This window comes from Pan troglodytes, chromosome 2 (assembly GCF_028858775.2).
Source record: "Pan troglodytes isolate AG18354 chromosome 2, NHGRI_mPanTro3-v2.0_pri, whole genome shotgun sequence".
Classification (NCBI taxonomy): domain Eukaryota; kingdom Metazoa; phylum Chordata; class Mammalia; order Primates; family Hominidae; genus Pan; species Pan troglodytes.
Genome location: NC_086015.1, coordinates 191,723,706 through 191,747,817, shown reverse-complemented (window position 1 = coordinate 191,747,817; position 24,112 = coordinate 191,723,706). Strand labels below are relative to the sequence as shown.

Genomic DNA, 24,112 nt, shown 5'->3' with positions numbered 1-24,112 from the left:
AAATAAATAAGACTATGACAGATGTCCCTAAACCTAGACATTCAGAGACTAGGAAAACTAAAAACAAAAAATCAAAATAAGTTTTGTTTTCTTTTTAATTTACAACTTCAGAGAAAAAGCATCCTGAAAGCTTCTGAAAAGAGCACAAAATGGCTTGTAAAACTACGTTGTTATACCAGCAGTGCTCATGTTATTACTGCCTCCCAGGACCTGACTTCTGGGAATATGCTGCCATGTCAGAGGCAATTTGGAAAGTCTTAATTGAGGAGAGCCACAGCTTTTCAGCCCGCAAATTAAGGATGGGGAAACCGTCCTTGCTTAGGGTGTGACAGCTAACTGGAATGTTTCATAGCTGCAAATACAGCAGGCCCATTTACCATGATTCCCCTCAAGGAAGAGACTCATCTGCCGCAAACGTAACAGTGATGAAAAAAAGGGAGAAATTTTGCCTCTGAATGAAAAAAAAGACAGAAAAAAAGTAAGCAGTTTGAAGGGGTCTTTAATGTGTAAATTTCACGGAGGAGGGTATCACTTTTATTGTCTTTATTTCTATTAGAAAAGATATCTGAAGATGAATGAGTATACGCTTCAGCTGTAAAATCCATCGTGTTACACGCCCCCCTTGGCCCCCACAACACACACACACACAGGAAATTAAGCTGGCAAAAGAGAAATGGAATTACTTACACCTGTGCTCACACTGACAGAACAACTTTCAGGCAACAAGCAGCAAAGCAGTGAGAAACAAAGTTTGAGAGCAAGAACATGCACACACAAAAAAGTTTCTGTTGTCCTAAGATTAAATGCTGAGGCAGGAAGAGATACTATTCTTGAATCAAGTGAGAAAAGATGGTAAAGTGCGATATTAAAATGCAGCACACTGGAATAAGTTTGCCTCTATAAAAACTGTTATGTTCTGTATGTGATTTAAATTAATGCCTATATTTGTGGGAGATAAAATTAAAATGAAGATAAATGGTGCCAGCATATAGCGTGTTCGCTGGAGCAATAAATAAGGCAGTGAAAGGTATTTTACATTTCAGTCACATCTATCCAAACAGGGAGCTCAAAGCACTTGAGGAACATTTGTTAATTAAATGCTATAATAGATTTGTGAGTCACCCAGACGGTTATTATATACGTTTTTCAGAAAGAGACAGAGAGGTGAAGTGACCCAGGGTCCTCTGGATGCCACTGAAGAGGAAACCCAGGGTGCTGAAGGCATGCTTTCTATCCAGCTCAGCTGCTTCTTGGCCTGGTGGGAGGGCTTGGAAAGAAGCCTCTCTGGTTGCTGTCCCATTGAACAGAGCTCACAGGCTTTCATTTATTAACTACCTCAATAGCAGGCAAAATTACAGTTGGAGCTACGGAGAAAGGTAATAATTTTGGCTCCCTATTAACAACATATTTCTCCTTTTCCCCCTTACATTACAAGAATGTCCTACGAATGATTAAATATTGTCATATCATTTATCTTCCACTTGCAAACTTGTCTAAACTATTGATTAAAGACGCCCTCTTTTCCAGTTGAAGCCCTTCAATTCTGTCCTCCACATGTCCTCTCTGGCCCTCCCCTGGTCACTGGCTTCCTGTTTTAGGAGCTCTATACCCCGCAACCCCAAGGAACACAGTTTGTGTTCACAGCTCAGCTTGACAAGCAGCCAGATTAACTTGCAAAGTGAAATTAAGCAAGATTGAGAATGTATTGGTAATTGTGTATTGATCATTGATAATGGAGTAGACTGTGGCCACTCTACTGTTCTTTTACATGCTAGAAAACTCCCAAAATAGAAAGGTTAAATAAGTCAAAGGAGGAAGTATGTACCGAAACACTGGGACAATGCCCTTCTGCTAAGCTACGAGGTAAGTCAGTGGCCAGGAGAGGGCCCCTGGTTTCTGAAGATGAGGCGCCAAAAGAACACAGCAGTCATTGTACGTGTAGGTCATTTGGGGCTGATCCAGGTGAAATTTTAGGGAGGCTTGGGGATCACCAAACCTCAACTCTTATTTTTCAGAACAGAAGATTCTCAACTATATTTGTATCTTCCTTTTACATTTTAAAAAATGAATTCAAATCCATTATAGTTTGAGACACACATCAATGTCACACAAGCAAAATCCCTGCTCTGTCTCTTCTGTGCAGGTTGGTCTACCCTTTTGTGCCTTGGGTTGTCATCTGTACAATGGGAATCATGATCATACCCACTTGATGAGGACTAAAGGACTCTACCCAGCTAAAGCACTTACAACAGTGCCTGGTACTAAGAAGCACACAATGGTTGTCAACCATTATTACTATTACAAAGTTATTGACACTGTTCTCCACATATTTCCAGCTCTCTGCTCTGTGGCAACCCTATGGCTAGGTAGAGCCATGTGAATAGTTTTGGCTAAGGAGCTATATAAGAAGTGGCATGTATTACATCCAGGTCAAAGTGTGGAATTGCCAGTTTGAGACCCTCAGAGCTCTTTTACTCTGGCATGGAGGTCAAAAGTGTTGGAAATGACAACTATTAGTCTGCAAAGAACTCCTTCTGACCTATGATGAACAAGTAGCATAAGTAAGAAATAAACCCTTGTTTTCGGCACCGAGATTTGGTGAGTATTTGTTACTACAGCACTACCTGAACTATTCTAACTAATAATTCTTAGTTGGATTTACAAAGTGCTTACACCCCTATCATTCAATTTAATCCTCATAATGAAGAGAAAAGGGCAGAGTACACATATTTAGCAGACATGAGTTTCAGCTCAATTTCATGGAATATTTACTGAATGAAGTTCAGTAAGTCATAATGATGCAGTTACAAATCAGGTTCTCTAGACTTTTGGTCAATCCAAAATATTATTTCATTGCACTCTGCTCACATTAAAAAGCCTTAGGACCCTTAACTCTAATAATGTATCTACCGACATTAACCTCTACCCAAATCCTAATGAGGAGTCTAACATTTACTGAGTTCTTACTACACTACCCCATCAAATCAAAGATGCTACTGATTATAAAATACACCATTAGCTATTACAAAACCGGAAACAAAAATTACTGCCATTTAAATTATAACATAGGGCTTTGTCGTTAGAATATATATTACATGTTTGTTGAAATAAATGGCTTTAAATTATCCATAGTTTTTTTTATCATATGTCACCCCTCTACATATATAAAAAGGAAAATATAAGTGCAACAAATGAAAGCATTCCAAAAATTTCTTTACGTTTAAATTTCAACCCTTTGAATTACTTTTCAAGTCAAAATCATGGAAGTTCTATGTTTTCCTCATTATACTGACCTCTGGGCCATCAAGAGTCTTAATAAAAAAGGGGTCCACTATTGACTCCAGGATTTTCTTCCAAGTCACTAATCTCCATAGACAGCAGATTTTGATGTACAAGTACAGACAACGGCCGCTATGTCATGATTACCACGTAACAGTAATTAGTCAGAAATGTTAAGCATGTGAATCGGTCTCAGAATTGATGACATATGTGAGAGGAACAGCGCCTAACTGATGTCTCTGCAACTGTATGAAGTAGGCATTGTATTACTACAATAATTTTGAAGTCAGGAATTGAGGCATGGAGAGATTAAGCTTCCTGTTGAATGTTACCCAGCTGGCAAGCGGAGGATACAGAGTGTTCGTTCCATCTAAGGCAGTCTGACATCTTTAGAGGAGCTGCTCTTAGCAAATACGCTGTATGACTTCTCATAATAACAATTAGATTGGCTTTTTATTATTTATTTGTTTACTTTTTGATGGTGGGGGCATAAGACTTACAAACTCTAAGGGAAGTGCTCAAACACTTAAGTCTTATACAGTTTACATAATGGGCTGTTTATTTTGTTTCCAGCAAACCAAAAGGAAATTGGCTCTAATATTACTACCAGCTCATTTCTGAAACAAGTAGAAAGACCTCAGGGGCTCTTTTTTATGTGTGTGATCCTAGAAAGAGATATTGGAAACATTTGCATACAGTCCTATCTTCTGAAAATATTGGGATGTAAGTGCAGTGAACACAGATATATAACATCTATCTATACCTACTAGGACGTACATGTGGTAGATCTTAAAACACACTTTTATTGCATTTAGTTTCATATTGGTGTCTATGTTTATACATGAACATGAATGTGAGAAAGGCAAAGAAATCACCACTACTAAACATGGGAGGGCTAAATGTGTGCTTGATCCTCATGGAGCATGAAATAAGACTTAATCTTTGCCCAGAAGGAAAATCTTCCTGAACAAGTATAATGATTGATTTTTTTTTCTTTAGCAGTTCTTTATCTCTTCTCCTTTTTTAAGGACAGTTAGCACAACTGAACAATTACTTGGGAGGTACAATACAAAGCTTTGAGCGTAGCTCTTTATACACTTATCAAATGAGTATAATTTCCTATAATTCTTCCTCCTGATTATATACAGTAGCTATTTCATTCTCTAAATAATATCTTATACTTTTTTTTAGAAGTTGGTTAAATTGCTTAGGAGGAGAATATTAGGCTCAGTTTCTTTGACGGGTAATATAGTGGGAGTGACTGTATAATTATCTCTACCGGGCTTTCACCCACCATACAATGTCGTCTACTAGATCTATTGCTTTCCTGTTGAGAACTCCAGTTAATCCTACTAGCTAGCACACAGGAGAATGAGGCAGGCAAATTTTATTTTTAACTAAGGACTGAGAGCATAAGAGAAGGAAATACTAAGATTGATTAAATCTGGTGCATTTGCAATTTTTATTTTAAGCCATTTCAGATATATGTGCTACCCAATAGGTACACTAATTGAGACATTACAGTCCTTTGTGTAGCGTGTCCTATCTGGTACTCTCTGCCTGAGACCAATTGTCCTTTAAGCCACTCCACAGCTGGGCTATTTTATGCCTTGCAATTACTACTCTATTCTGGATGGGGAGTTTTATTTTATTTTAAATTGATGTGGATTTTATTCTCAAAATGCCAAGCATTCCAAATGCTTCATACATACTAAGTTTTTAAAAACAATTCAATGACTTCCAGGAGAGAGAAGTTTAACATAAGCCATTCACCAAAAACATCAGGATTTCTACAATAACTTCTTTCTCCAATATTGCTTAATAGTTTGTCTATGTGCCTTACCTGCAAGACAGAACTCCAGGGTAGGGTCTCAGGCAGTCTTACTCATATGCCTCTGACCAATGACTGCCACAAGGCCTGTCACTTTTACCCTTCTCTGCATCAAATTATGAATAGAGTACACTAATTGCATGCAGAAGTTAGAAATGATATGGTCAAACAATGTTATTCTCCTGAATTAGTGATTAAGGCTATCAGATTGTGACTACTCAAAAAAAAAAAAAGCTATTAAACTGAAGTTGCCATTCATACAAACTGACTACCACTAAAGTAGATTTGAGGTTATCTAGGGTTGGAGTGAGAATGGGAAGCAAATGAGCATGGACTTTTTAAATGTTCTAAAATTACATTGAGGTAATGATTGCATGACTCTGTAAATAAATTACAAATCACTGAATTGTAAAAAAGCAAAATAAAAACTTTTTGCCAAATATCCCTCTTCACTAACACAGGGACTGTTAGTATTTTCAGTTGTGCCTTTAGTGGCTAATTCATACATTTAGGCTTTGGAGCCAGATGGCCGTGGCTGAAACATGACCTCTGCCACTTAGTGCCTCGATGAGTTACATACAACCTTCTGGGCCACAATTTCCTCTGCTGAAAAATGGGAGAAATGACAGGCTACATCATTGGATTACTAAGAAAAACAAGTGAATTGATATGTGGAAGTGATACAGTAACTTCTCAATAAATGTTTAGTTACCAATCCATATCTTTTATTTAATTACAATTTTTAATATCAGAAATAATTGGCTATTGCTGCAAAGGGTTAATCTGATGGGGAATTCTACATAAAATTCTTTGTAGATAAGCACTATCCTACACAATACAGATGACATACTTCTAATTTTTATTCACAATCCAGGGCCCCTCCAATTCAAGTATATTCAGATTATCTTTCTAAAGCATGCTTTTCATTTTTTCCTCAAACTTTCAATGCTCCTGTCTTCCCCCAGACTCCTGTCCCTAGTGTCTGCAACTGCCTACAAGGACAAGGTACAGAACATATAAAGTCATTGCATCGCACCGAATCCAATTGTAAGCTGCTCTCCGAACCCTCACCAATTTATTATTATTATTATTATTATTTGGCTGTTTTCTTTCTCTGTGCCACTTACTCCATTTTCCAGATACTTCAAATTCCTCACTCAGCCAAAAACACCATTCTTTCATGCAAATCTTCCTTTCACAATTGCAATTTCTTCTGCCTAGACTGTGGTCAGCCTTGAAAAACTCCTGTACATCCTTTGTGACCCAACTCGAATGTCACATCCTCTAGCTGACCTCAATCTTCATTGTGACCTCATAATAAGACATATACACCCCTACTGAAGCGTAAGCTCCCCCTCTCCACCCTTCAGGCCCTGCAGCCACTGTCTGCCCACACAGTCCCAAATGTTATCACAATACTAAGCTATTGTGCATTATATGTGATTCACCTCAGAGCCACAGCATATTTTCTTTTCTCTTCCAGAAAAACTTCTTCCTCTCTACTTTCCCCAAGCCACTCACCTCGCAAACTCCTACAAGTTTGTCAGACCTCAGTTTAGCTCAGATCAGATGCATTCAGGATGTTATGGCAGGGGACAGACATGATCATAGGAAATTTCCTCAGATCTTCCAAGACTAGGTTTGCTTTGTCCCTGAATATGCTTCCAGAGTACCCTCTGCTGACCCTGAGTACTGGTCTATAGCACCAAATGGAAAACTGTCTGTCGATACACATTTTGTGACAGGCTCAGTTTTGTATAACTATTGTCAATCTCCATAACCCTAGCACATAGGAAGTCTCTGGCACATATCAGATGCTCAATATCGGTTGAGTGAATGTATTAATCATCTCCTTTAAAACCAGAGTCAGTGGATTGAAGGGTAAGTATATTATATCTCAAAAAGCTATTATTTAAAAATAAATCTGAATTACCAGCCTATCTTTCTCGTTGTAGTTTTACCTCTCAGTTGCTGGACAGAGGTCTTACATGCTTGCATCCCTATCGTGGAGCCTGAAACCTACAAGTTGCTCAATAATGTTTACTGAAATTTCATAAAAATAAAATATTATGCCAGATTCTCAGCCACTGAACTACTTTCTACAAATGACCAATTTATATGAAGCTCCTCAGTAGGTAAATTGATAGTGATATCACAAATCAAGCAGCTGGAAGATTCACTGCTTTCAACATTCACATTTCACAACTAACAATTGGGTCCAGTAAGTGAATTACCCAAGATCATGCAAATAGGATCACAAAGAATGCCTTCTCCCTAATCAATATCATTAGTGGTGTCTAACTTAGAAAGACTGTTGTAATCACAGTAGTCAGATTTAGTGTTATGAGTATGGACTCTGCCAACACCAAATCACCAAATACAGGTGATGAAAGCTATAGCTAGAAATAAATAGATCACTAGTGGGTTTTTGAAAACATGATCAGATTAAACAGGTGTTGATATGCATGAGAAGAGGAATAAACTCTTGGTTTGATGTAAGTCATTATTTGGCAGTTGTGTAATATCTGATAATTCTTCTAGGTTCTATTTACTCAAAGACCAGGAACTATAAGTATATCTGCTTCATAGGACAGAAGCCAGTGAAATTGGAGACAAATGTTTTACATACCACAAATATGGTATTCAGGCAATGATGATAACAGCAACATTCTATAAGACCAATTGTATGACAGGCTTTGTTTTAAGCACTTTAGACACACTTTACACATGGCTTTGACTATAAACTGCATCTTTTTTTTTCTCTACTAACCTACTAACAAAGAACCAACTGGTGTCACTTAATATGTGTTACAATGGTTTCTTACCACATCAATCATAAGATGTGCTTCAATTTTCAAGAAATTAAACTATGAGAAAGATATTTTATAGGATACAAGTAATAGAGTATAATACATTTAATAGTCCTAACAATCCTATGAGATGGGTCCTATTATCATCCCCATTTTAATGATGTGGAAGTTGAGGCGCAGAGAGGTTAAGGAACTTGTTCAAGGTTACATAAAAGCTTTAATGACGAGAAAAGTTTAACAGAGACTCAAAAAGTTTTACGGCGTCATCTCTCAGAAGCCCATAAAATGCTAAGAATTAGGTTTGTTTCTCTAAATGATACAACTGAACCAGTAAACTTTCCTCACTGAAGGGTATGGTGTTCTGAGATCTAAGAATTCTCATGGCAAAGTATTATGAAAATAAAAGTAGAAGGATAGCAATTTTAAACTCTTCAAGTTTTTATAATTTGCATCCTCTTTGCATTTATATAGCTCAGTTTGTATCAGACCAATTTGCACTCATTTGGATTTTGCTTTTAAGTTTTCTTAATCCTTTCATTTATCTGTTTTCTGTATGCATAAAGATACTGGAAGCTATTCTGGAAATGATAGTGTATTTGTTTTCCGATCTCCTTTCTCCCCTTCTCCACCCTCCAAGCCTTGCTCTGAGCTTAGTGGGCATTAAATAAGTGTTGCTGACTAATTAAAAGCAAATTGGAGATCCAATTTGGCATCATATCCCAAAGCATGATATTAAAAAACACACAACTCAAGCATAGATTGTTAGCTTCTCGTATATGATTAGTGGTATTCTTGGTATAATTTACATAGTGAGAGAACATGGCTTTTTGAACTAAGCAGAAACATCCAAGGATTTGGTATGAATGTTGGAGGGAGAGTTGGGAGGAGGATCAAAGGAACACATTAAGAGATGAGACTGTGATTTGACTACGACTTGATCATCGAATAGAGTCCTTAGGCTGATCACAGTTAAGATACGTATTTTTTTAATGAGTTATTTGGTGAGGTAATGAGAGCTAACTAATAAAGCTAACATGAAATATGATACAGAAAATATGACACAGTTCCCATCAATGTTCATTTTCAAAACAATATTATTTTATGTATAAAATCATCTCTAAGCACAGAAAGGTTCTTTGCTGACTCTTGCTCCCACATATGAAAGTCAGGATATGATATTCCAGATCACCTGTGAAATTCTAACATGGTTATTAGGAACAGCAATCAAAGTGTAAGCACTTTTCCATCGTCTTGTAATCGTGCAAGGGAAGATTGAAAAGAAACACAACTGTTTAATTTTCAAATTTTTCCTCATCGAAGACACTGGTTAGTTGGGAAGTTATTGAGAATATAAAGTTAAATCTTGTTAATCCTTTTCCTATCATATGAAAATTCCTATTAGCCACACGATGAAACCTTCTTTTCTCACACGCAGGTTAAACTAAAAGCTATTCCAAAATCCCTCACCTCTAAGCCCTAAGTGACACTGTGCAATCTCCTACCCACACCTCTCTTTACGGTAAATAGAGAAGAGGTGCACATTCTGGCAAACACATTAGTCCACATCTACCAAAGTGAAAATCTGTGAGCTAAGAAACTTCTATACATTGTCCAGTAGTACATGTTTATAAAAATAACCTTGAAGCTTAGTCAAAGTTTCTCTGAAGTTATCAAATATTGAATGTTTTTCATTATTTTAATATCAAATATGTCTTCATTCTATTTGGTACTTTAAGTTTCTTTGCCATAATAAGATATAATATACATCAGACAAACATATTTAGGAAAAAACAAAAACCCCATTCAGTTTTAAAACTGCTAAAAATGTTAGCTTTGAGTGGGCAAAAATAGAATAAAGCTTCTTAAAAGTTATCAAAGTCTAATAGTATCTCACGATTGCTTTCTAATGGGCTCATTACTATGTTAGTTTTGCTTATCAGAAGTTTAAATTACAGGTTTACAGATAAACAGTTTTAAAACCAGAATGAAAACTAAATACTAGTGGAACATTGGTCTAGAGACCAAAGCAAAAGGCAGTCAGAAAGTGAGAGGAGCGGATCTCTATGGTCCAGAACTTGTTTACTTGCAAACATCTGGGGTGAAGTCCCAGCCTCAGATATTTGGTTTGCCTTGACTTTATAAATTTCTCTCTGTGATAGAGAAGTACATACAATGTTGTCTCTACCACACCAACCACTCTGTTTAAGCAAAAAGCCTCAAAAAGTTGCTTGTTTTAATAACTACATTGCCACAGTTTTGTAACAGGTAATTCTGCACTCCGGCCACAGCTAATTGGATCAGACATTGAACCCAAACCAGACTAGATACCCAGGAGCTGTGCTGGAGGAAGAATTCCTCCTCCATGTGTACTGGAGAAGAACCAGCTAAAATAATGGTCCTGTTGGTTCAGGCTTTTCAGTGTAAGGATACAGAAAAAGAAAAGCTGGGAGCAGAGATGGAATGGAGCAAAAGCCAGAGACACACGGCGTAGGATGAGGAGGTCATGAGGCAGCAGGACATCATATAACGAACATCCTAGTGTTCAGAAGAAGACTAAACAGAATCACTAACAGGAGCTGCCACAGAAAACAGAAGGAAAATTGAAGAAAGCTAAGTCCTTGTCCAACAAAGACCCACCGGACAAGGAAACACTGGATGTTTATTTCTGAGGAATGACAAAATCAGCTGCTGTTGTGTCCTCAATGATATTCCAAGTCTCCATGAGGCTTGGTTGTCTAGTTGCTGACATGGGTTTTTGGACTTCCTTCCTTCTCCCTGTATATTACCATAAATTCCCATCATCTAAAGTCATCTGAGGTAACTTTAAGCACATCTTGGTTCCTGCAACCTGAAAGGACCTAACTAAAACAGACCCAAGAAACAATTTCTTTATTTTAAAAGAACTTAGACACACATAATTCTGGCTCATCCTGGTATATTATGGTTTTAAAAAATGACTAAATCTATTAACAGAAGGAAAATAAATAAATAAAAGAGAAGGATAGGGGAGAGAGTTTATTTTGTGTCTCTCTGCTTATAAAGCACAACAACACATTATCTGTGATTTGGGAATTATCCGTGAGGATGCTCCTCTGCGATCTGTAATATCATAAAAGCTAGGCAGATTAGCTCTATTCTCTTACATACCTACATTTTCAGATATTATCCCCTACTAATTACCCTCAGTATGACCAGCTGCGAATGGTGGAAAGAAGGAGTATGGCATGGAAGGTGGACCTGACTCTGGACCTTCCTATCATAGAATCAGTATAGAGAATTCAATTATATTTTTTAAAGCCTGATTATGCAAAACACTTGTTTCTTAACAAAAAATAAGCTAAAGGTATTTTTTAGTGCATTGCTACATTTGCATTTTTAAATTATGGTAGATATTTTTATTGCGTTAAGTACCTTATTCTATCTCAGCGAAGAGTCGTGGCTGTTTTAAGTAAACAAGACTGTTACAAGAATACCCTACTCTTCTTCCATGGTGAGTGCCTGTATTCAAACCACAGTGCCATGGAAAATAACTTCCCCAACATTTACTCTCTTGGCCACAAGTGTCTGTTTAGAGAAGTGTCTGGCTTGGTCTGAACAACACATCCCCAAGCAACTAAGCGGAAACCCAGGTCGATAACATGAGCTAAGATGAGGATTCTAACATTTGCGATGATGGCCCACACTGAATTTTGATAAATCTCAAAACAAAAACAAAAACAAAAAAGAAACAAGCAATTCCAATTCTGGATTCACATGTACACAAAGATACATATGCAAGGAAGCTCATCTTAACATTGTTTATAATAAAGAAAAGCTGAAGCTCTCCACTATAAAAGAGACTCAGTGATGAACCCTTATACTATGGAGCACTATACATAATTAAAAATAGTATGGCAAATCCTTTTTACTGACATGAAAAGATCCAGAGGAAAAGAACTGAAAAAAATAGATAATATACCACACACACACACACACACACACACATATACGTAAATGTATACATAAATGTATAGATACATGCTTGGAAAGATGCACAACAAAAAGACAATGGTGATTACTCTTTGGAAAAAGAGTTGGGGTTGGCAGGGGAGAAAAAGAATGGGTACTGAGGGAGGGCTGTTATGTTCAACTTCATATACTTCTCACTGCTGAAATCTGTTGTGATAATTTATTTGTATATTGCCAGCATATATATGCTTCAGTAAAGTTAAGGAACAGGCTGGTTCCACAACGTGGTCCAATGTACTGCACACATGTTTGGTTGGTGAGCCAGCACAGAGAATTAGAGGAACTATTCCATTCAAAATCAACAGGACCAAGAGTGAGGCTCAGTTCTACCATTTTAGAAGTAGGATTTAGCGTAACTCACTCAACCGTGTGTGTAATAGTGGGATGATGATTTCTGGCCAGGCAACCTCCTAGACTTGATGTGATAATGAACATAAAGCCACTCGACAAACTGCTAGGCACTCCACAAATCTCAAGTACTACTGTTATTACTGTTCACATTATTTGACTTCCCAAATTTCCCTGGAGAGATATGGCTAAGTGTGTAATAACAAATCATTTGTTTTCAACTTCTCCCTTTGAACAACATTGTTTTATCCTATTTCCTTTCACTAAGGTCTGAAATTAAACATCAAACGAGGCCGTAGGATTTTATTTTATCTGTCACATACTGCTGTCATTAAACACACTTGAAATGAGTGGGTTCAGTTCAAATAAAACTGCTTCTTTCCCAAACTAACAAACATGAAGGGGAGAGAAAAGGAAGCTTGCACTTGAATCACATTCAGAAGTGTCGCACGTTACATTTCAAGGAGAAGATCCATCTGGCAGGCTGACACAGTAATCAGTTTTTACAATTATCAGGTCAGGCAGATTACAGATCCAGGCTGTCAATTCTTTCATTGCAGTTTTATTTTGTTATTGGTAGCTCATTCAAAAGAAGAAAACCCCTCCTAGTTATTCTATGTAAAAAAGCTATCTTCTCTCCTTTCTAGGATTGACTTCAGTCGGCAGCAATTCAGTCCAACAAATAAGGATCTATTACTGAGCATCAACTATGGTGAAACTGTGCTTGGTGGAAGTTCAAGAATGAATATATCAAAAGTCACGTCCTGCAGGAAGTCACAACCAACAACGGAGATAAACTGTTAAACTGAAAATGATCCTTGTATGAATCAAAGATGCTGGTACACTTGATTTTCATTGTCTTTTTTATGGAACTCCTTCTCAAATGTTCAGATCTACTTAATCTTGGCAATTTATCTCTTTGCTGGCTGAGGTAAAAAGAGCAACAGGCAGTATAGGTCGTCAGGAGACCCTGAAAAGGGATGAGTGTGTGTGTTTGTATGTGTGTGTGATGTGTGTCTGTGTGTGTGTGATTATAAATAGTACACACTGTAGAAGCCTCCACATTCAGTCCACACTGCCCTCTTCTCAACCTTAATGCTAACTGCTCACAAGTCCATGCGCTGCAAATTCTCCGTGAATCTCCAGGTTCTCATTAGAAAGTGCACTTTCAAACTGCTTTATCTTTACTCATAACAGTTTCCTCTTCTGGAATGTCTCCCTCCTCCAAATGCCCATTACACTTTAATTATGTTTCACATAGTCAGTGCTCAGTAAATATCTGTGGAAATAAGTGAAGTCTCCTATCCTTATATGTAATGAGTATTTCCTTGCAAAATTAAAAAAAATGAAGCAGAGTAATTTAATCAAGTGGGAAGTAGAACATGCTAGACAATTTACCAAATAGGGTGGAAAAGAACCTTAGAAATGATCTAGTTCAATGCTTTATAAAACATAAACTAGATGTTCACAGAAGTAAAGCGATTTGCCGCATTCCAAATAATTGGTAGAAAAGGAAGGTCTAAAATCTGCTCCTCCGACTTTTAGTCCAGTGCTTGTTCTATACATGCTGTTTCCTTACATTTTTGAGAAATGACAGGGATGTGTACTGACAAGCTCAGTGGATTAATAAGTATAGAATGGATTTCCATTAAAGGAGAGAGGAGAAAATTCAAGGCTGCCATTAAAACTACGGCATTTTCTTCTACAGTAACTACCTATTGAGGCAATGTTTGGGACAATACACACTCAAGTATCAAGGGGACCACTCTCAACGGCCATGTTTTTTTAAAAAAGTTCACTGCCAAGTTTTGCAGAAGCCAATGGCAATGGTAAATTTCTACAATGAAGTGAAATATCCTTCGGGCTTAATAAGGAATTTAAAGTTACAAGTATATTAGAAAATGAAGAGAATGTAGATCCTACAGGCTTAAGAAAATGTTTGAAAGTTCAATTTCATTCTCAAGCAAGAAAAACCAGATTTGTCTAGGGACTAATGAGTGCACAGACATTCGAACTTGGATTGGAAATCACATTTACATTCAGGCCAGGACCTGGGATTGGGAGAAGGATGCTGCTTGAAATCCAAGCTATGTAACTAACACCTACTGTGGGACTCCTGAGAACATCCTTTCATCTCCCATCCTGTTTCCTCATCTCTAAAATGTGGGTAAGAATCCCCATCTTCAGGAGTTACTACTGAGACTTCAATACTAATGAATAAATGAAGATACTTTGTAAACTCCCAGATATTAGGTAAATGCACTGACTTATTATCAAGAAGGAAGGACAGCCTTTGTAGAGGTTCTAGATCAGCCAGGCTCAGAAATGTTACTACTTCAAGGGCAATGGCAAGAACACACAGACTTTGAATTCCAGAAAAAGAAGAAAACATAGAAAAAGATAGGCTTCATTACTTGAATATCCAGTAAATCAAAGCATAAGTGCATCAGCCTGAACAATCTATGTATCTCTGGAGAGAACTAAGGTATAGGATTGTCATTCAAATATGTGGAAGGATATGACTTGGCATGGGTCAAAGAGTAGGTTTATCTGAGAATCGGAACTGGAAGCCAGGACTACTGGAACCCACTTCATGACTCTTTCTCCTAAACTACATTACGTGGGAGATATGAAACAGTAGTAGCATGAGAAACAGATAAGGACATTGACATCGCATTGCTGCTGAATGGTTGTTGAGTAGTGATTTGAGACCTCACTGAATTGGATAGAATCCCAAGTGATGACTGCAGACCATTTTCCCTCTTTATCTGTGCATAGACGACTTCTTGGTGGTAGCATAGCACAGAGATAAACCAGTGAAGAAGCAGAGATGCGTCAGAGACCCTGGACCATCTACAGAAGGGGAAGTAAACCTGCACCTACTACCTGTCAGTCTCTGTGTTAGATGCTCTCTATGCATTCTCTCTAATTATTCTAGCCATGTCAAAAAGTAAATATAATTATTCCTCTCTTACCAGTGAAGAGATTAGGATCTGGAGAAGTGAAATATCCTCCTAGCATTCAAAGAGCTGCTGAGTGGTGGAACCAGAATTGAGGCTCCAGATGCCACAGTGAGAACAGAAGCTCTTTCCACTTTGCCAAGTGGACAGCCACATTCCAAGTGCCAGCCCACAGACAGAGGGGTCTGAGGTCCTGGAAGTAGGAGGTCAGGAAAGCTGCTATGTGAAAAGCTGGCATTCAAAGAAGAAAGCGGTTTGGGGGAACAGTGTTACATTCACATTTTCTTAAGTGAGTTTATGTGAGGTAAGTGTTTTTATATTCTCGGACGAGAAATTGGAGGATTCTGGGTAGCTTTTTAAAAGTAAACATATTTCCCATTGTGGTACTGGCATAGTAAAAGAATAATAAAATATGTATAAATATAAATATAACTGGAGGGGGTGAGGTGTTGAATGACTCGGACAGAGGAGCTAATATCAGGTCTTGTCTTCCTGCCTTGAGTGAAACTATTGACTCTACGAACACGGAAATACAAGAGTGAGAAACAACATTTTTAATTGTTTTCCTTTCTATAAAGACTAAGACATACTATAGTTCCAGGCTTCATATAACTAGAGCTCTTATAGTACCATCATCTTTAACTCATAAAAATCAAATTGTATTACTGCCTTATCATAATGTTCAAAGTGTTTCTTGCTTGGTGCATATTTCACACATCATTTTACACTCACATGAGATCCTGAACAGGTTACATTACATATATATCAGATAGAATATTTAGGACCCAATTTTCACCATCATTGAGCAGCCTTATGCAATTCAAATATTCAGAAATGTGTGAATAATCTGGTGCCTGTTGTCACGATGGTGAGCCAGTTCACAGCTGAAGGTTGAGTCATATGTCATCACAAGGAATTACTCTGAATCCCACCTAGAATTCCAGTCTAGTATGCTTGGCTGCAAGAGCCACTGACAATTAACTACATCAGCTCCCTCATGTTACATCTGGGGAGACTAAGGCCTAGACAGAGGCAAGGAAATGTTCAAGGTCATATAGCTAGACAGGGGTAGAGGCAGTGCAGGCATTAGAACCCATGCATTTCATTACCTAATCTCTATAATACCATCCTATCCTCTATTTGATACAAAAAAGTCAAGATCTTTATCAAAAACTCATCCTTTCCACCACGAATTCAAAATAGAACAAAAGCAGTGCTGCTTGGACAAAAGCTGAGTCATACACATTTCTTGGTAGGCAGAAATGAAATAAGTTAATAATAAGTTGTAACATCATTGCCCTTTAGATTCATCTTTTGACCATTGGCAAATCTGTGGTTTTATTCCACTTTTTTTGAGAACAGCAAGTGGGAGGTAGAAATGGCAAATTAACTGTGGTCTGTCAGTCATGGTAATGCTATTTACTATTTTTCTTAAAAAATGAATATTAAAGGTTTGAGTTTTTTACCCATTTGTTTTCATTTGTTCAGCAAACATTTGTTGATTGCCTAACCCATGCCAGGTACCACAGGGTTAGACACAGTGGGAATCCCAGAAACGGAAGCACACTCAAACACACTTCCTACAATTCACAATTTTCCAGCCTTGTCAAGGAAGTTGAATCTACACAGCTGACCACAACCATAACAGGGTATATATGTGACAAGTGTCAAAAGAAACGTGTACAGCAACTCATACAGGGTAGGAGGCAGCTCCTCAGGTAAAAAATGAAGGGTAAGAGTGGCAGGTAGGAAGTGATGAATGGCATTGCAGGTAGATGATACGAATAGAGAAACAACCAACAGCTAGAAAATTATAGAGCTCACTGAAGAGGTGTAAAAGAAGAGAGGATATGAACTCTACAGAGTACAGCACAGTGAGGTGGGAAAGTATGGTATGAATACATGGGTTTTCATTTTGGTGTTTTTATTATATCAGTTTATCCAGAATGAGGGAGTCAGTTTAAGAGAAACACTCTTGTTTCTGTAGAAGGACAAAAGAACTCAGAGACAGATAAGGAACTTACTGGTTGAGGTAGAGATACTATTTTGTCGGAGTGCCTATGTGGAGTAAACAAGAAGGTGTACAAACACGCATGCTTTCTGCTCAAAAATACTGATAACATCCATTCTCTTTCTGGTCAAAAATACTGATAACATCCATGCTTTCTGCTCAAAAGTACTGATAACATCAGGGATCTTCTCTCTACCTGCTTGATGATTTATAACAAGAGGTACTGAAACTGGGCCCTCTCAACTCTTGTGTCCTCTGATGTCTTGTTTATTACAAGTACAGAAAAGAGAGCGCCAGAACATTCATATGCACATTCTGGGACTAGATAATACCTGGAATAAATTATGGCATTAGCAACAATAGAATTTACTTGTACAACCTCTAGTTTCCCTCATGTTCTTCTTGTCTCTCACCCTTACTCAGACAAATATGTTAGCCAATGTACAGTGTTTGTGGCATGGACTACACAGAGAGAGAGAGGCCAGGTGAGAAGTATAAATATAGCTTCTTTATTAGAAACTTATTACTCCTGACAAAGTAAACCAAGGAGTTGAAAATATTACCTTTTACCATCCAGACTACAACTATGTGAGCAAGGCAAGAATCAGCTGTTGCCATTTATGAATTGGCACAGGAATTGCAACAGATATTTGCTCATGATATCTCATTCTGTCCATGGACACAGTTCCTAAAATATACCACTCATTGCTGGTGTTGTTGCTTAATGTAGTCCTTCTAGCCCGGTGCTTGATTTAGATTTGCAAAACCGCTTTTCAAGAATCTAATAAACACAGTTTTGCTTTATTTCAGGTTTGTAAATAGTTACCTTTATTCATGCATTTCAAAGAAGATAAAGGAAACAAATATCAAACCATCTTTTTTTTTGTAACGCATGAAGGCACGTCTGAAGATGTTAAAGGCACCATTATTTGAGTTTATAGAAATATGAATGAGAAGAATTCAACATAAGAGGCCATTTTAAGTTCTAGGTCCCAGAAATAGAAAGGGAGGGAAGACTTCACAAAGCTATCTACCGTAGGGCAAGAACACCAATCCCAAAGGTCAACTATCCTGCATGATATACCTCAGGATCACTTTAAAAGGTGAGAAAATTACAGAGGGTCATGCCTGTGAAATAATTTGCAGAGAAAAGGAACTCAGATTAACAAGACACTAACTATTATTTTAGGAAATTTAAGTCATTTATTTATTTATAGGTAATTCCAGTAATTAAGAGTTTACCCTATCACTTCTACATTAAGTATTGGAATGACCTTGAAGGTGAAATGTCAATCAATCACCAGGGCATTCAGAAACCATTTTAATTTCAAGCCTGAAGTGCCAAAAGTGCCAACCCTTGCATAAGGTTCTAAGATATGAACAAGCTATGGTTTCACAGTGCATTCACAATCTGGAGAACTATGTGGAAGTAATTAGATCATAATGAGGTTAATTCATGTAATGATTAAAAAAACTGAAAAAAAATCAAACCAAAAAAACAAAAAGGCAGAAAATAGTGCAACCGACTCAAGCACAACTCTAGAAAGAGTTTGTATGATTTTCAGGGTAAGAAGGAAATATAAGTCAGGTGTAATTTTATAGATGTTAGTGATCATTTTATTCTTAATCACTAGAGCTAACAGTTATTGGTAATTTACTATATGACAGACACTATGGTATATGTTTAGTTTTTGCAATCTTCCCAATAAACCTATAAGACAAAACATATCATTTCTTTCCTTTCAAAAGTAAAACAAACAAACAAAAAAAACTGAAGCACACAGAAGGGTTAATTAAACTTTCCAAGCTCAAACAACTAGTAAATATGAAACTAGGATTTGACCTCAGACGGGGCAACTCCAGAGCCCTTGTATTTAACCATTATTTAGAGTGGCCTCGACTTTGACAAAAAGTAAAGCAAGTGTGAGCAAATAGCTCAGAAGAGTAATGATAACTGTTCTTATCAAGGCAATCCTCAACTAAGATCTAGATCCATTGGTCCAATTTTTAATCCTCATGGCATTTGATCCAATGGTGTGGATACCTTGATCACACACTCACTCTTGAAGCACATTTTTCACTTCATTTCTGGACACCATTGTCCTTTGCATTTCCTCCCACCTCAGTGTTTCTTGTCCCAAGCATTCTTTAATAGTTCCTCTATTTTCTCCATGACATCAAAATATTCATGGCTTCCTCCATTACCTTAGGTGATATGATCCAGGCTCAAAGCTTGAAATGTGTATCTGCTGACACCTACACCTATATCAAGTCAAGAGCCTGCCCTTGTACCCCAGACTCAAATATACAGCTGTCTACTCAACCATACTTGAATCTCTAAAAGATAGCTCAAATATAACATATTCAAAGCCAAATTGCTGATCATCGTTTCTCCTTTCTCTTCTAAACAACAAAAACAGAAGCAAAATTAATCTTCCTGTCTCCAGAAATCTCACTAAATAGCAATTCCATTCTTCTCCTTGCTCAGGGTAAAAACCTAGGAGCCATTCTTGACTCTTCTATTACTCTTATATTCCACATCTGATCTGCTCACAATAGTTGTTGAGGCTACAATGGAAATATATCCAGAATCCCACTACTTCTTATCCCCTCCCCAACACCAACTATACCAACCAAGTCCAACCAACTATCACTTTGAGTTTGATTGTAATTTCTAGTTTGTGTTGTCACTTCTGGTTTGGATTACCACATAGCCTACAGAAAGCTGCCTGAGTGATCCTTAACATAAGCCTGATAATGTGACTCCAAATGCTCTCCATCTCACTGAAACTAAGAATAAGAGGTCCTATGAGGTTCTATGCGATTATGAGGGCCCCTGTTACCTCCCTAACCTTATTTTTCCTCACTTCCTTGGGATCACTTGGCTTCAGGCACCCTTGGCTACTTCACTCTTTCTTAAAAATGCCAGATGCCAGCCATGATCTTCTCTCATGTTCTTCTCAGACTTTTCACGCTTGTGCTTCCCTCTGTCTATAACATGCTTATCCCAAATATCTGCAGAGCTCACTTCCTCACCTCCTTGAGATCTCTCCTCAAATATCTCTTCCTCTTAAGGCTTTTCTTAACCACTTTGTGCAGAATAGCAACTATGGCTCCACTCAACCCAAAGCACTCTTTCACTTTTATCTTGCTTTATTTTTCTCTATAGAACCTAACATGTTTACTATGCCTCTCCCACAGTAATATAAACTCTTTTAAGAAAATACACATTGTTTTATGCATAGCTGTACCCTCACCCTCTACAAGACAGCTTGCCACCCAATAAGTGTTCAATAAATATGTCATAATAACAAAATAAATGACTCCTCTGGTTATTCTTATTGGAGTTCTAGAAATAAGACTCAACTTGAAGAACCCAATAGTATAAAAAGTAATGCAGCAGTGTAAGCACTTCTAAAACTGGCTTGTTGATTTGGAATCAAAGTAAAATATTATATGTCACCATAGATTTGGATTGTGAGTCATAGACTATTAAACTTGGGAGGCAGCTGTGCTGGACTAGAAAGAGAGTAACTTGGAGTCAGGTGATGATAGTTGCAGGCTTGGCAGAGCCACTGATCTGCTGCAAACCTTCAGACAAACAGCTTCAACTCTATGGGTTCTCCTATTCCATCTAAAGAAAAGAACGCATCGCTGTAAATCTCTAGTGTTCCATAATCTGGTATAAATTGAACTACAACTTGTTCAAAAATATTCTTTTGGGGTTTGTTTACAGGACATATTTTGCTGTTGTCAGCTCTATTTGCAAGTTAGAAAAGAAGTCACATTTGAAATTGTGTGGCTATTCTGAAAAATTATGTCACATCAATAACACATAAAGTAGGGGATAGAAGGTTTTTCCTCTCCATGCACCACAGTGGGTGGTAGATATTATCAACTACAACACAGAAGAAACAAGTTTTCAGGAGGCTAAATTCTTCCAGAAAATCTTTCTTTTTTAAAAAAAAAAAGCATCAAATTCACATGTGAAAAACAACTTGCAGTTTTCCTTCAAATGTATTTATTTCTGATTCTTGATATACAGTCTCACAGATGCATGGGATGTGATACATTGTTTTCTCATAAGCAATAGAGATGACCTTTAAAAATGCACCCCTTTTATCCCCCAGCCTGCAATCCCATGAAGATGAAAGCCAGTTTGCTATTCTGCATTAACATTTCTGTGATCAGATATAGTGTGGGCACCTCAATTCTATCTGTGTCAAGACATTTTCACACAAGTGACTCACTCAGTAGAAGCTCAGGCATTGAACACCACTCTGACACCATCTCCTTTGAGGTTGATTCCACTTTGCTGGTGTTACCAGCCAACATCCTGTTTAGCTGCTTTCCTCTGCAACACAACAGTGTAATTGGAACTGACTGAATAATAAATCTCAATTTCTCTGTTTCATCAAGAGAATCTTCCAATTTACTAGGCTTCTTCTATTCACCAGTTCATCTTCTGCATTATGAATCATTCTTGAACAAACACACAAGTTAACTGTCCGTTCCTATGTTAAAAACACAGTGTAGCAGGGATAATTCTTTTATTAGATTTCCTAGATCTGTTTTGTGGGGTCTCAAAGAAAAGCTAGTGTTGAATATATAAAGAGGTCATCCACCTCCTCACATGGGTAATGCCAGCTCCAACATGCACGAGCTCAATGTGCGGCCATTCCAAGGCATCTCTCTGTCCTAAGTAACCCCCTCCCTGCTACCAAGCTTCAGTCTTCAAAATCTGAGTTACCTTTGCTTAATGTAGATCTACCTGAAGTTTTTACCCAAAACATTATAAATCATGAATGGCATTCTCACAGGCTAGAGGAAAAACAAGTAGGAGGAAAGGGTAGAAAAACACATGATAAAAATAAATGAGAAAATAATGATATGTACATGGCACTAATATGTGTCCCAAGTATACTGAGTCAAAAAATAGTCTTCATTTTCCCATGTTTAAAATGCAAAGGATGGTTGGGTACCACAAGCTACCCACTTCAATTGTTTGACATCATTATAGATTAAATATTTCTCTACTAGGTAGAATTGAATAGCTCTCTATGGCCATCAGAATAACTTCATAACTCTTTACATAAGCACGAAACACACTTTATGACTGGCTGCTTCATTTCTTCTCACTTACAATCTCAGTCTCCATGCATTAACGTTGTGAAATTATCTACTTTCCTAAAAACAGACTGTGATAAGCATAAGAACAGCCCTCCCCACCCTGCCAAGAATGTACACACTCTAATTCCTCCAACTTGTGAACATGTTGATTACAAAGACTTTGCAGATGTGATTAAGGTTAAAGATTTTGAGATAGGGAGAGTATCCTGAATTATCCAGGTGAGCCTAATCTAATCACATGAGTTCTTAAAAGCAAAGAATCTTTCCCAGCTGTGGTCAGAGAGACATGACTATGAAAGAGTGGTCAGAGAAATGCAATGTCACTAGAAAGACAGAGTCTGAGAGCCAAGAAATATGTGCAGCCTCTAGAAGCTGGGAAAGGTAATGACTATGACTAGAGCCTCCAGAAAAGAACGAAGCTCTGCTGACACCTTCATCTTAACCCAGTGAGTCCTGGACTAGAATTCTGACCTACAGCACTGTAAGATAAGAAATTTGTGATGTTTTAAGACGCCAATTTCATGGTATCTTGTTACAGCAATAATAGAAAACTAATCTGTAGACTAGGCCCACTCCTATTCTCCAGTCTTTGCTCATCATATCTTATGAGGAGTTAATGGTCTTTATGGCATCCTCTACTTAGTTTCCAGAAAGTTTTCCAGATGACAGTTAAATTAGTAATATATGACTACCCTCCCAACCCCAGCACACACTAGATTTTTCATTCCTTGAGTTTATCCAATGCTGGGTTGCTAGCTATAGAGCTACTGTAGAAATCACTTCAGTTCTACTATGTGATCAGTAAATAATTCTCAGGGAGAAGTTAAGATGTAATAATTCCGGGAATTGTAAAACATTAGAGCTGGTCACAATTGTGGAGATTATCAAGTAAAATCTCTCATTTGACAGAGGGGAAAATTAAAACCTAAGGATGGGAAGGTCCCACAGATGCAATGCAATATTTTTTTCTGTTTTCTGTTTGTTTGTTTGTTTGTTGTTAATGTTCAAACTTTTTGCACAAACTCCTTTGCTTGACTTACAAGGGCCTCCAAGATGGCATCACATCATTCTAATTTGGATTTTTACCATTGGTCTCTCCCTTTTCATACCCTACTCTGAAGATAAAGCTAAGCTGCTTATGGTTTCCTGAAATAGTTTATGCCATGTCTGCTCCTGAAGCATCACTCCAACCTACATTAGTGAATGTCCACAATTGACCAATGGAAAATTGATCTCTATGGCAGAAAGTGACTCGTCAGTAGCTGTCACCATCTTCCGCAACCCACAATCTTCCTCAACCCACAGTACACACCAAACCGTACCTCTCCATTCTCCTTTTACTCTGTAAAGGACCTCCTACTCTGTAATCTCTATTAGTGTATATGTTATATTTTCCCTACTAAAATGTAAGTTCCCTATGAGAAGGTCCATATTTTACAGATGGGTGATAATTACAGCATGTGTTCCCTATATCTCTTAGTTGGATAAGAATCCAAAATATTAAAAGGAATCTGAAAATAATAGATAGTATATAAGCAATTAGGTTTCTCACTAAGCTTGTGATATGGCTTGGCTCTGTCCCCACCCAAATCTCATCTTGACTTTTACCCCATAATTCCCACATGTTGAGGGAGAGACCCAGTGGGAGATAATTTGAATCATGGGGGCAGTTTCCCCCATATTGTTCTCCTGGTAGTGAATAAGTCTTATGAGATCTGATGGTTTTATCAGGGGT

General features: G+C 37.6%; 1 protein-coding gene across 15 annotated transcripts in view; it reads right to left on the bottom strand.

The window, feature by feature from the left end:
- The window catches only part of LPP (LIM domain containing preferred translocation partner in lipoma), a 726,282-nt gene that overhangs the window by 305,761 nt on the left and 396,409 nt on the right, over positions 1-24,112 (bottom strand). The window contains exon 1 of one of the 15 annotated variants that reach the window (XM_063807421.1): positions 6,238-6,431. The exons of the other annotated variants lie outside the window; for them this stretch is intronic. The gene's annotated coding sequence lies outside the window, so the exon portion shown is untranslated. Of the gene's footprint in view, positions 1-6,237; positions 6,432-24,112 lie in introns of those variants that run through there. 15 annotated transcript variants of the gene reach the window in all.